General features: G+C 35.5%; 1 protein-coding gene across 11 annotated transcripts in view; it reads left to right on the plus strand.

The window, feature by feature from the left end:
* The window catches only part of GTDC1 (glycosyltransferase like domain containing 1), a 402,869-nt gene that overhangs the window by 146,869 nt on the left and 243,217 nt on the right, over positions 1 to 12,783 (plus strand). The gene's annotated exons all lie outside the window — the stretch shown is intronic.

Raw genomic sequence — 12,783 nt, forward strand, 5'->3', positions numbered from 1 at the left:
TTGGCTCGTTGATAGATTTTCTAGCTGTGAATGAGTGCCATGTCTCAATTGATTTGAATACTTCTTGTTGAGTAGGTTCTGTGACTGACTTTATTTCCTGGATGCTCTGACAAAATCACGTTGCCTGTGTGTCACTTATCTATAACTATATGCTCTTTTCTACAGGCTTTCTTATGTCTGTAGCCTTCCCTTTTTATAAATATAAGCAATTATAAGCTCATAAGTTTCTATTTTATTTTATTTTAAATTATAATTAACCTCTTTTCCCCCATAGGCTTTTACAAGCTATCTAAAAACAAAACAACTCAAAAAAAAAAACCAAACCCAAAATAAATAATTAAGCCTTGCTTGTTTTAGTGACTGTACATGTAAGTGGCTTTCCTTGGCTTTGAAAGGAAGACAGCTGGCAATCAGAAAGTTCTTAAACCTTCCTCTTCCTATTGCATTCAGTGAGAATTTCTTAACACCAACCAATGTTTAAAATTGGCTCTGGGGACTTCAAAAGCAATTATGGTTATTAGGCCTCTTTTTAGTTGTCAAATAGGGTAGTCACTGCCCGTGTTAAGCATTAATTAAGAAAGAAGTGGACATGATGGATTAATATGGGCCAATTCAAAATACCAAGCATCTAAGCTTTCTAGCTGGTGTGTCTGATGGAAAAGTTAGAGAAATTCTTCATTACTTTATTCTATTATACTTTGTAGGGTGTTAGTGTTGGATAAAAAAAAAAAAAGGAAGAAGAAGATAGCAGGAAGGGAAGAATGAAAAGGGGGATATCAGAGGGGGAGATGAACCATGAGAGACGATGGACTCTGAGAAACAAACTGAGGGTTCTAGAGGGGAGGGGGGTGGGGGGATTGGGTTAGCCTGGTGATGGGTATTAAAGAGGGCACATACTGCATGGAGCACTGGGTGTTATGCACAAACAATGAATCATGGAACACTACATCAAAAACTAATGATGTAATGTATGGTGATTAATATAACATAATAATAAAAAATAAATAAAAAAATAAAGTACATTACCAAAAAAAATAAATAAAAATAAAATGATAACTAATCAAGAGTTATACAGACCCCCAGTGGATAATTATGAAACATATCAATTCAGATCCATGTATCGGCTAATGTATTTACCTTCGGTTTTGTCATTTATTAGCCATAAGATTTGGGAGAAAGAGCTTAACTTTTCAGAGCCTCAGTTTTCTTGCCTCTTAAAATGGGACAAATAATACTTACCTTGTAGTATAGTGTGACAATATAATTAAACCCAATGAGATAATGTATATAAGGAACCTAACGTGGTAACTGGCCAACGGGCTCACAAAAGCACAGTATTTCTTTATATTTGTATAGCACTGTATAGTTTTCTCCCATACTGTATTATCCCATTGCATCTCTTCTCACATGCAATGCCATTCCCTTCCAAATGAAACTATGAAGCGGTCAGAAAAGATGCTATTAGCACTTTTCTCAAATATGAGAAAATTCTTTTAGAGAATGATTAGTCCACATGGCTATTTATGCTTAGGTTTTCTGATTCCTAGACCCCCAGAAGCATTAGTCTTTTCCCCACTTCATTTAAACTTCTAACTTCCTCCTTCACTCATTTAAGGTTCTAGCTATAGGTATAAGGGATTAAGGGGGCCAGGGCTTTAATGGAATTCTTAATGCCTTTAAGTCTGTATGCAAATGAAATAACAGATATTTAAAGGGCTTTGGAAAATAATTTGAAATGCTGAACAAACATAAAATTGAATGTTTGTTTTAATTGAGTTATAACATTTATTCTCTTAACTGTTATGTTTTCTTTACTTCCTGGTAAGTTAGAAACATTTAGAAAATAATCAGTTCCAAAAAAGAAAACAAAAACTTCCTATAGCCATTTTTTGTTCTAGTTGCTGTATAAGTCTTGTTCAAATACTTTACTAGCAAATTCTGAATTGCTACTAAGGCTTTTGTTGAAGAATTCCTGAGAATTGGAGTTACTTATTTTTTGTCGGAGGAACTAATTTTATTAACATGGGGTAATTAAACCAACACTTTAGGAATTATGAGCAAATAATGTAGGGCATTGCTGGATTATCTGTTTTCTTTCAGTTCACTGAAAGAAAACATTCCCAATAATTATTAACACTTGTAGAAAATCTTGTGAAAAATTGATGGAAAGTACTCTGCTTTTCTACCATACCTGGGATTTAAAAAAGAAAGATTGGTCCACATTATGCAGTATGGTGCATGTTCACTCTTTCTGCACATACTTCCTTCAATGTAAAGAACTTGGGCAGGTGTTATTAATAAAAAGTAATAATAAATAACCCCTTCTATTTTAAATAGGGATGCTATTCTGCCAGCTTTGAAGCTCACACATACTCTCTAACTTACCCCAGCTTTCGCTCATCTGGTCTTTAAATGGCTTCTTTCATGTGGTCAGCCCACGAGCCATGCGTACTGCCGCTCAATCACGCCACTGTACGTCGCCATCATGAGGGTGGTTTGCATGATTTGCATTTCCTGTACTGTTTGAGCTTCAGTGAGCTCTAAGCGCCACGTATGAGGAAACCACTGCCAAATAATGCAATGATTTAATGATTTTAGTCAAACCAGATGAGTTTGTGCTGAAGTCAGGCTACCAAGTCCGGGGTGGGGGTGGTGGTGGGGAGATGTTGTCAGGATATCCTATTAAAAAAGGATTCTTCACAATGTCCATACATGCGAGATGTGAATTTCTTAACAAATCTGGTCATGTAAGAGAAGAAGGTTACTTTTGGGAGGATAGCACTGAAGTGCTGTGATGAATAACCATATATATGTTACTCTTAGAAAATTCAGTCTTTTAAATTTGAGTTACATCGTGTTGCCAGTGTATTTATTGTGACAATAATAGATTTTGATGGCGTTAATTTTCTAACCCTACAGAGTTAAATTTAGTCAAAATTAAATACATTGATTACGTGCCCCCTTGTCCTGTAAAAGAGAGTTTGTATTTTATTAAAAAGTGGTTGATAGAAGCTGTCGGACAACTACTGCAGAATTGGCATAGGAGTGGGCCAATGAGTAGTTACTAAAGTGGGGAAGAAAAAAAAAATATGTACCAGATACTAGTCTTCATGAAAAACATAGACAGATGGGGAGACAGACCTATATGATGCCACAAATAGATGAATATCTTGTAAGGATTTCAAACAAATGTTGAAAGATCCAGTGAAATTTTAAAAGTTGGTTTAAAAGTATATCTTGTGCTTATAAATAGTGTATTTATTTCTGCTCACCTGAAACCCAACCTGTAAATTGTTCATGAAATATTTTATCAATATTAAGCAAAAAGAATGTAGACTGAGTCTATATATAACCACAGAGATATTAAAATGAATCTCATTAATAACATTGACTTTAATTTTTCTTAGACTTCTTACACTCAAATATAGTCTTATAATGCCTACAAGAAAAACTTCAGCAGAAATCCTGTTAACCGTTAATTAATAACAGCCTCAAAGATTTCCTATTCTTATTACAGATAATTGAAGAATATCTATTCTCTTTTCCCATATAATGTATACTTCATGAAAACGCACCTGATAACGTGCTGTGGATGCTACTCAATGGTTTTTAGTTTAGTACCGGGTCACTCGATTATATCCAACCAGTTAATCAAGTGTCTTTCATGCATGCCCTGCAGCAGTTTTAAGATATTCTAAAGAGGAAGCTTCAAAGCCACAGGTACTTACTGAGGAAATTATTGTATAATTATTTATATTAACAAAAGGTAGGCAACTTATGTGGATGAAAAAATAACATTATTATATCTACACTAAAGTGGCTTTGCATGTTGCATGTATTATGCAACCACTGAAGCCTGAGAACATTTTTCATGTGCTGAGGACTGGAGTGTTGAAGGCCAACCTTTACTTCCTTTTAAATTCTCTTTTATACTTTCTTTGTTAATTTCTACTTTTAACATTAATCTTACTTTGATATATGAATTAATCCTGATCTCATGCACAGTTTGGCACTATTGGATGGTTACTAGAATATCTGCCATGGGAAACCCTGAACCAGGGAGCATTTTCAAAGTGTCTGGATTTGAAGGAAGGAAAATTTGTCCTCCAGAGCTCTTTCAAGTATTCAACTTGATATGCTCACTGATAATATTGGAATGTTGCATTTTAGGTAATGTCATAGCTGTTATATAGATTATTAAAATTATTATTGCTTATTTGGTAAATTAGCTTTGAGAACATTAAGCTTATTAATGGAGATTTTAGCTTTATGTAAATACATTTGAATAATGAATAACATTGTACTAACTTTTCTTTGAATGTTCTTCTTGGTTACTTAGTTCCTAAGAAACTATTTTTTGAATATAAAAATAAATTGTGTTTTTAGATGCTTAATCCCATGGGGGAAAGGAACACATTTTGCATTAGTTGTCTTTAATTTATTAAACAATTCTGTAATGCACTCTGTGCATAGATCATGAAAACCACTGGCACACATTTTTCTGACCTCACCAACATAAGCTGCACTCTTGTGGCAATCCCAGCAAATGTGTTTATAAAGATTCCAGAAATAATAGTCCTGTGACTAAATAAGAAACAGAAGCTAAAGTTAAGAGCCAAACAGATACCTATCGGTTTCCTTGAGTTTAATCTGATTAAAAACATGGCTCTCAAAAACATTAAATACAATATCATGTCAGAGAGGCAGTGTATGATAAATATAGTTCATGACAGGAAATCGTTATTAAATCAGCATTACTAGTGAATCTGTTATGGAAATTTCCCTGTTAGTTAAGGCTCCCCCATTTTCACCTCCAGTGCATCACTATACGTTTCTGCTTTACTGTTAAGTATATCATTTTCTGTTGACTGAAGGCAGTTTTCCTACTTTTAAATAACACACATCTTTATTGTTATCACTAATCAGACATGGACTGGCTCTTCACTTCAACCAGAAAAACCAATATACAGAGTAAAAGAGAATCTGTGCTGGTCATTGGCCATCATGACCTAAATACAACAAACCTCAAGGCAGCAACCTCATGGCTCTTAACGAGGGCAAGCAGTTGTTTTGAATGAGAAACACAGCAGCTTGGTTGAATCTCAGATTACTGATAGCCATCTAAATTTAAAAATAGTAATTACTTCACATAAAAACGATGAGAACTTCATATCTGACTTCATCAAGATCACATTATCTTTCCTCTTTGCTTTGAAGAAATACAGGTACAACATTAGTCACTATAACCCATGTATTTGTAGCTAAACTCAGAGTGCTCTAATTTTTTAACAGTTCAGAAAGCATTTTTTTAAAAAGAAATATTTTTACAACGCAAGAGGATTATTTGGCTGACTTACATTAATGAAACATTTTGGCACATGTTAAAGATTTCATCGAGCTATTACAACCACCCCCAAAAAATCTTGGTTTCCATTTAAAATGTCACCAATGTGGAAGAAATACCATCAATCAAATTGCATATCTTCTAACTAAAGAGAAAAAAAAAAGTAAAATAAAAAGGAAACAAACAGTGAGCTTCCAGTGCATTTTTGGCTTCCCTTAAGGAATTCTGTCTTAGATATGGTCAGTTATCTGTGGTCTTAAGATTATCTTTTTTTTCCTCTTTGTTCCATTGTATGTTTTCATCTTCACAGGAATAAATCTACTGAGTAATATCCCTAACTTTATGCTGCTTTAGTCAGACACTGGGAATGCTTCAGTTTTTGTGAATGAGAACAGTAAAAGAAATTATTTTTCTGGAGAAACACAGGGGCCCCACTTTATAATAAAGAACTACAAAATTGCATATTATTCTTTTCTTCTTTCTTTAAAATTATTCTTAAGGCCTTAGTGGGAACAAAGACCCCCTTCATAGGAAATTTAAATACTAAATCCTTCTTAGGAGTTTAATCCAGCAAGAAACCTGTGTGCAAGTGGGACCCTTATCTGTTAAAATGTAGCCTCTTTCCAAGCAATACATGTAGAAAACTGAGTGGCTATTGCCTAACTCTGTCAGTGATTCTTGTCTAATGAATCTTAGCCCTTTCTCCAATCTCTCTTTGCATCAGGACTGTTTCACTTTTGAATCAGGACAAAAGTCCTAGCCCCATATCATGAAGATGGTTCGAACCATCTCCTTCTGTGATCATATATGTATGGAGTAAAAGGATGGCTTACTTTTCTGCTGTCACTTATCTTTAGGAACATTCAGCTTAATTGCATCATACACCTGCTGTGGAAAGGATATCTAAACCACAGTAGAAAATTGAGATTAAACATAACAATATTTGGAGGTTTGGCATGGAATATACTAGTATGTATGCAACTCTATAATAAAATCACATGTGTACAATACAGCTCTTTCACAGAAAAACTACCCCAATATCTTCTTAAAGTTCCTCAGCAATGGTTTGTTTATAGGCCATGCCAGAGATCACTGTAATAGTAACACACCAGCCTCCTGTAACCATTCTGTGTAATAGCAAAGCCTAACTAAAGTGGCAGTGATTCTCAAAACAGTTGGGTAAGCAAGGCATAATTATATTCACCTAACAGATACGAAAAAGTGCTGGGAGAGATTGAGTTATTTGTGCAGAGATAGGCCACTTTTAAGTGGCAGGCAGAAGAAAAACCGGGTTTTCTGGCTTATGCTCTTTCTGCTCTACTGTCAACAAAGAAATATACTGTATTACCTGAAAATGAGAGGATTGTTTTATTTAGAAGTCATACTGGTACTCTTGCTGTCAAAGTGACCTTAATCTAGGAGGCTTTTAGCTCAGGCACTCTGGCTGGTGGAGGGTAATCTGAAAGACTGTAAGTATTTCTGTTTTTCTAATTCACTTACTCAAAATGCCAGTTTTGATGACTTAAGTAAATCAGGGAAGCTTTGTGGAGAGAGAACGTGTTCCTCTGACTCTTCCTCCTTTTTACCGAGCAGCCAGAAGTTAACTAAGTAGGGATCAGGGAGAGAGATGAATGGAATACTAACCTTCTGGTGACCCAAGTCATCCCTGAAAATGTGGCAAAATTGGATCCAACTTCTGATCAGAAGCTCCTTGTTGATTCTTTTTCTTTTGCCTTCCATGGGCTCCTCTCTAACCAACCCATTTCAGTCTCTGCATTTCTCTGAGGAACATCTTAGGATTTCAGGTACTTTTCCTTTTCTGGTTTCTGTTGTAACCAGTTCCTAGCCTACATCACAGGCTCACTGGTGAGTAGATGCCACAAACTGAACAGAGCCCAACAGGATAAAAGGGTGTGAGACACCTCAGGAAAGCCTCTCCTTGTCAAGTGAAGGCAGAGAAGCTTCTGTCTGCAGACAGCTGAAGTACAGAGCGAGGCATTGAACACAAATTTACAGATCAAAATAATAGTCTTCCAGGGATAGAGTATGGAGCAACATGCTGCAGAATTTCAACCTGCACATGCATGGGTGGGGGATAGACGGTGAAAGTCATCAAAACAGGAAGATTGTATCCTCTGGAAACAATGATCATAGAGACAGTGCTCTTTACCTGAGTAATGGTAGATGACATTTTTATAGTGCCTCACCGTGTACTTACGTCTGCATGGTTTCATTTTTTCCTCATAGCAAACCCTAAAGAGTAGGTTGGCAGGAAGAATCTCCTTTTATACATCAGGTTCAAAAAAGTGTGCTGTGCTGAAGTTACCCGTTAGGTAATTTTAGAGTCAAGACTTGAATCCAAGATCTCTAATGTAGCAAATGATTCCCCCCCACTCATTATACCAATGCCTTTGATTCTCAAACAGGACGCATTTCTATTCTTCCCTCCTCCCTTCTTGGTCTCATAAAAATAAATGCCAGACACTATACAAGCACTGGGTAAGTTGAGGCGAACAAAAGAGCCCTGTTCCCTACCTTTGTGCAGCTTAGTCTGCACTTCTTAAGCCTGGCAACTGGTTTGGCAGCCATCAGCCACATGTGGCTATTGAGCCTGTGCAGTGTGGCTGTTCTGAATTGAGACAAGCTATAACTGTAAAAGACACACTGAAGTAAAAATGTTTGAATAAGTAATGCAATTTTTTCATAATTTTTACATCAATTATATGCTGATATTTTTAGATGTATTGAGTTAAATAAAATATATTATTAAAACTGATTTCATCTGCTTTATTTTCCTTTTTTCAATGGCTACTAGAAAATTTTAATGGCTACTAGAAAATTTTAAATTATATATATCGTTTGCATTTGTGGCTCACTTTTTTCCATTGGATAGCAAGCTGTGACCTAAGGGGAAGTGATTTTGTAGGGTTCATTCAGCAGTTTATAGTACTTCTGTGGTTACATTTTTTACACTGAAACATTTGGATCATTTGAAATTTGTCCTGGTGCTTGCTGGTCTGGATCCCAGTTTACTTTTTCTCCAGATGCCTACCAAGCTGACTCAACACCATTTATTAGTTTGTTCATCTTTGTTTTGAGAGGCTACCTTTATCATGCTAATTCCTTGTATGTATTCTATTTCTGGATCTGCTCTTCTTCTCCATTGGTCTGCGTCTGCATTTAAATCAGTGTTATACTTGCTATTTTTGAGATTTTAAAGTATTTTTTAATGTCTGGTGAGGTTAATCTCCATCTCCACATCCAGTTGATCATCCCTTCCCCCCACCCACCACCTCTGACAGAATTTTCTTGGCCATTGTTTTCTCATTGTCTTTAGCTATGTAAATTAGGATCTGTTTTTCCAGTTTAAAATCTGCAAAAACAACCTTTTTAAAATTGTGGTCAAGATAAATAAGCTCAAAGAGAATCCATGTCTGTTTATGTTAACTCTTCCTACCCAAAGTAATGGTACAGCTTTTCATTTTTTCAAGTCATCTTTGGGTAATTAACTTTTTCAGTAATACTTTAACATTTTCTGCATAGTGGTCTTACCCATTTCTTACATTTATTCCTAGGAACTTTACCTATGTATGTGTACTACTGTTTATGCAATCTTTTCTTAAATGCTTGCTGTGTGTATATGTAGGTATAGGTGTGTATGTTATATATATCATAAAACATAATATTTTTAATATTTTAATAATTTAAAAACATACTAATTTTGTAGTCTGTAAGCTTACCAAATTCTCTGATTCTTTGTGATAAATAGGTTTTTGGTTGATGATCTTGAGCTTTCTAATCTTGTCCACAAATACTAATACATTTACTTCTTTTTTTCTTTATTTCTTTTTTTTTTTTTTTGATTTACTTATTTCTTTCCAGTTTTTTTTTTTTTCCTTTCATTTTTTTTCTCTCTTCTAATTCTGTCGGCTGGTTCCTGGAGCACAATGCTAAATAGTAGTGTGATAGTAAGTATTTTGTCTTGTTTCTGACTTTAATGTTTCATCTTAAGTGTGAGGCTGGCTTTCGAGTTGAACTGAACGTATTTTATTATAGTGACAAAAATATATTCCCATTTGAAGAATAACAATTTTTTATTGAATTAAAAAATCATGAATAGTTGTTAAATTTGTTAAATACCTACTCATTATCATGTGATTGTTTTTTCTCTTTAGAGCTATTGAAATGATGAATCTTACTGATTTACTAATATTGAACCATGCTTGTGTTTTGAGGAAAAAGATCGCTTGTTCATGATGTTTTACTGTCTTTGTATCTTGCTAAGTTCTGTTTGCTACTATTTTATTCAAGATTTTGGCATCTGTCTATAAGTGAGATTACCTGTTATGTATTGGTTTTCTTATACTCACTTCATAAAAATAAAATAATTTGGAAGTTCCCCACCCCCTATTAATACCACTTTAAAAAGAAATGGACTTATCTGCTCTTTAAAAATTTGGTAGAATTTCCCTGTGAAATCATGCAAGCTTGGTGCCTTTTTTTGGGTTGGAATGGTGGTAGTATTGTAGTGATGGTGGTGGATCATTTTTAGGAGGCAACTTTCTCTGTCTCAGGAAAATCTATTTTTGTTTGTTTTGATTTGTCTTTTAGATTCTCTACTTCCTCTGGTAGGTAAATTTTTTTTTCTACAAATTTTTGTGTGTGTGTATGTGTGGTTCTTTTGATGTTTAGGAAGTTTTACTTTTTTTTTCTTATTGGTTACCTTCATAATTAAACCTTTCAATGACACCCTAAGTTCACTAATTTTTTTTTTTTTTTTTTTGAGAAAGAGAGCATAAGAGAGTGAGAGAGAGCACAAGTGGAGGGGGCGGGGTACAAGGAGAGGGAGAAGCAGAATCCCTGTTGAGCAGGAAGCCCTTTGTGGGGCTCAGTCCCAGGACCCTGAGATCATGACCTGAGCCAAAGGCAGACTCTTAACCAACTGAGCCACCCAGGCACCCCTACTAATTTTTGAGTTAGCATCTACTAGTTCTTTGTAATCAATAATGATAAAATTAATATGTTCCCACTTATCCATTGCTCTTTCTCTATCATCTGATTTCAGGTCAACATTACTTATTTTTTACCAATATATTCTTTAAATATGCACATGCTTCTGTAGTTTGATTTGTAATCTTTTAATAGTATCTGAAGACTACCAGCTATTATGGTTAAGGCAATAGATGAATTTATTCTACTTCCCAAATTTCTTTTACTTTTTTTACTATATCTTCATAGTCAGAACAAAGATCTTTTTTGTTCTATTTTGCCACCCTAATTCCTGCATTGCTTTTGATTTTAGTTCTATGGCTAAATGTATTTGTTGGAAGACTTCTGCTTTCAACTAATATGAAATAAACAACTAGATTTGCTTTTCCGTCTGAAACAAAGAAAAAGTGGACAAAGTATGTGAAACCATTCAAAGTGTAACATCATCCAGCAAAGGGCAGTGATCCCTGAGAGAAGGCAGTTAGATAGGGTGGGCCCTCTGATTGCCCCAGCTTTTTGCTTGAGTTTCTAGGCCCAGATGCAAAGAGGAGGAATCCAGGGAAAGACTAGGAGACCTATGGAATTGGGGAGATAGAGGTAAAAGTCTAGATGGGGGGAAAGAAATCCAGCATACTGGAATAAAGAAAGCTGCTGAAAGAAAGAACTCTGGAGATCTGCAGAGGGTCCCAGTTGAGCATTTATCTGAGTACAGATCAGTTCATTGCATGTTAGGAAACTCTCAAGGCCAGAGAAAGAACCATCTGAGATGAATAAAAATAATGCCCATTGCTCATAAAAGGGCAGAAATAGTCCCCATTCCCACAGCCAGACTAGAAAACCTCATGATTCAGTCAGGGCTGTGGTCTCAACTGAGGCTCAACTGGAGAAGGATCTGCTTCCAAGGTCACATTCAATTTCTTGTCAGCTATTAGGCTAAGGGCTTCAGTTTCTTGTGTGCCTTTGCCCAGAGGACACCCTTATTCTCTTGGTATGTGGGTCATCCTAACATGTCTGTTTATGTCCTTGGAACCAGAAAGGGAGAGTCTCCTTGAAAGGCAAGATGATACAATCTTGTGTAGTATAAGCAGATACACCCTGTTGCCTATACTGTATTCTGTTGTTTAGAAGCAAGTGGTCGGTCCTGCCTGCACTCAAAGGGGGAGATTACATAGGGCATGAATACAAGGAGGTGAGATCAGGGGGGCCACGTTAGGGTCTGTTGTCTATAATAGTGTTTGGGAGGATGTCTTAAAAGCAGCTGCATTTAAATAACAATGAGTTACTTCAGAAGAACAAAGTTAAACCTAGCAGCACATTTCTCATTGGAAGCATTGCAAGGGAGAGGACAGTGGAGCAAAACCTTCAAAGCACTGAAAGAAAACCTGAAACCAGCAACCTAGAATTCTATACCCAAAAATATCACTCAAAACAAAGGTAACAAACATGGTCAAAATAAAACAGATAAGTCCTGGGGACATAACGGATAGCATTGTGACTATCGCTAATAATACTGTATTGTGTTTGAAAGTGCTGAGAGAGTAGATCTTTTTTTAAATTTATTTTTTATTTATTTATTTTTTTATTATGTTATGTTAATCACCATACATTACATCATTAGTGTTTGATGTAGTGTTCCATGATTCATTGTTTGCGTATAACACCCAGTTGCTGAGAGAGTAGATCTTAAAAGATCGTAGGAAGACAAAACTGCAATTATGTATAGTAATGGATATTAACTAGATTTATTTTGGTGACTTTTTGTAGTATGTTGAATCATTATATTATACATCTAAAACTAATGTATTTTTTAAAAAGATTTTATTTATTTATTTATTTGAGTAGGGGAGGGCCAGGGGGAGAAGGAGAGAGAGAATCCCAAGCTGACTCTGTGTTGAGTGTGGGGCCTGATGCGGGGCTCGATCTCACGACCTTGAGATCATGACCTGAGCTGAAATCAAGAGTCAGACGCTCAACCGACTGAGCCACTCAGGTGCCCCTAAAACTAATGTATTTTTAAGAAATAAAAACACCAACAAAACAAAAAGCAGAAAAACCCAAAGGTAAAATAAACGGTTTTACCCAAGAGAGAAAAGAGAGTTGAGAAGAGAAGAGGAAGCAAGCAAGAAACTTTGTCTTTTGGGCCACTATGTATTCTTCTCCCAACCCTACTTCCATTAAATTTTCAATTCCTCCTGGGTCAAAATCTTGGGTGAGGAGTATACATCCATTGTTCCCCCATTTCTGGGCTGATATGTGTATATATTTGTGTATCCCTGCTTTTCTTCTAGATGTTGGCAAGCTAGTCAAAAAAAAAATATCTTAGTTCTTTTGAATATTTTCATGTACCACTCTATTCTTTTATAAGACAACTTTTTAACAGAACTTAAGAAGTCCTTTAATGAGACAATAACTTGCATGTTTTATATTTAATTGAGAATAGTATGTTAACT

The sequence above is a fragment of the Phoca vitulina genome, unplaced genomic scaffold, assembly GCF_004348235.1.
Source record: "Phoca vitulina isolate PV1807 unplaced genomic scaffold, GSC_HSeal_1.0 scaffold1, whole genome shotgun sequence".
Lineage (NCBI taxonomy): Eukaryota > Metazoa > Chordata > Mammalia > Carnivora > Phocidae > Phoca > Phoca vitulina.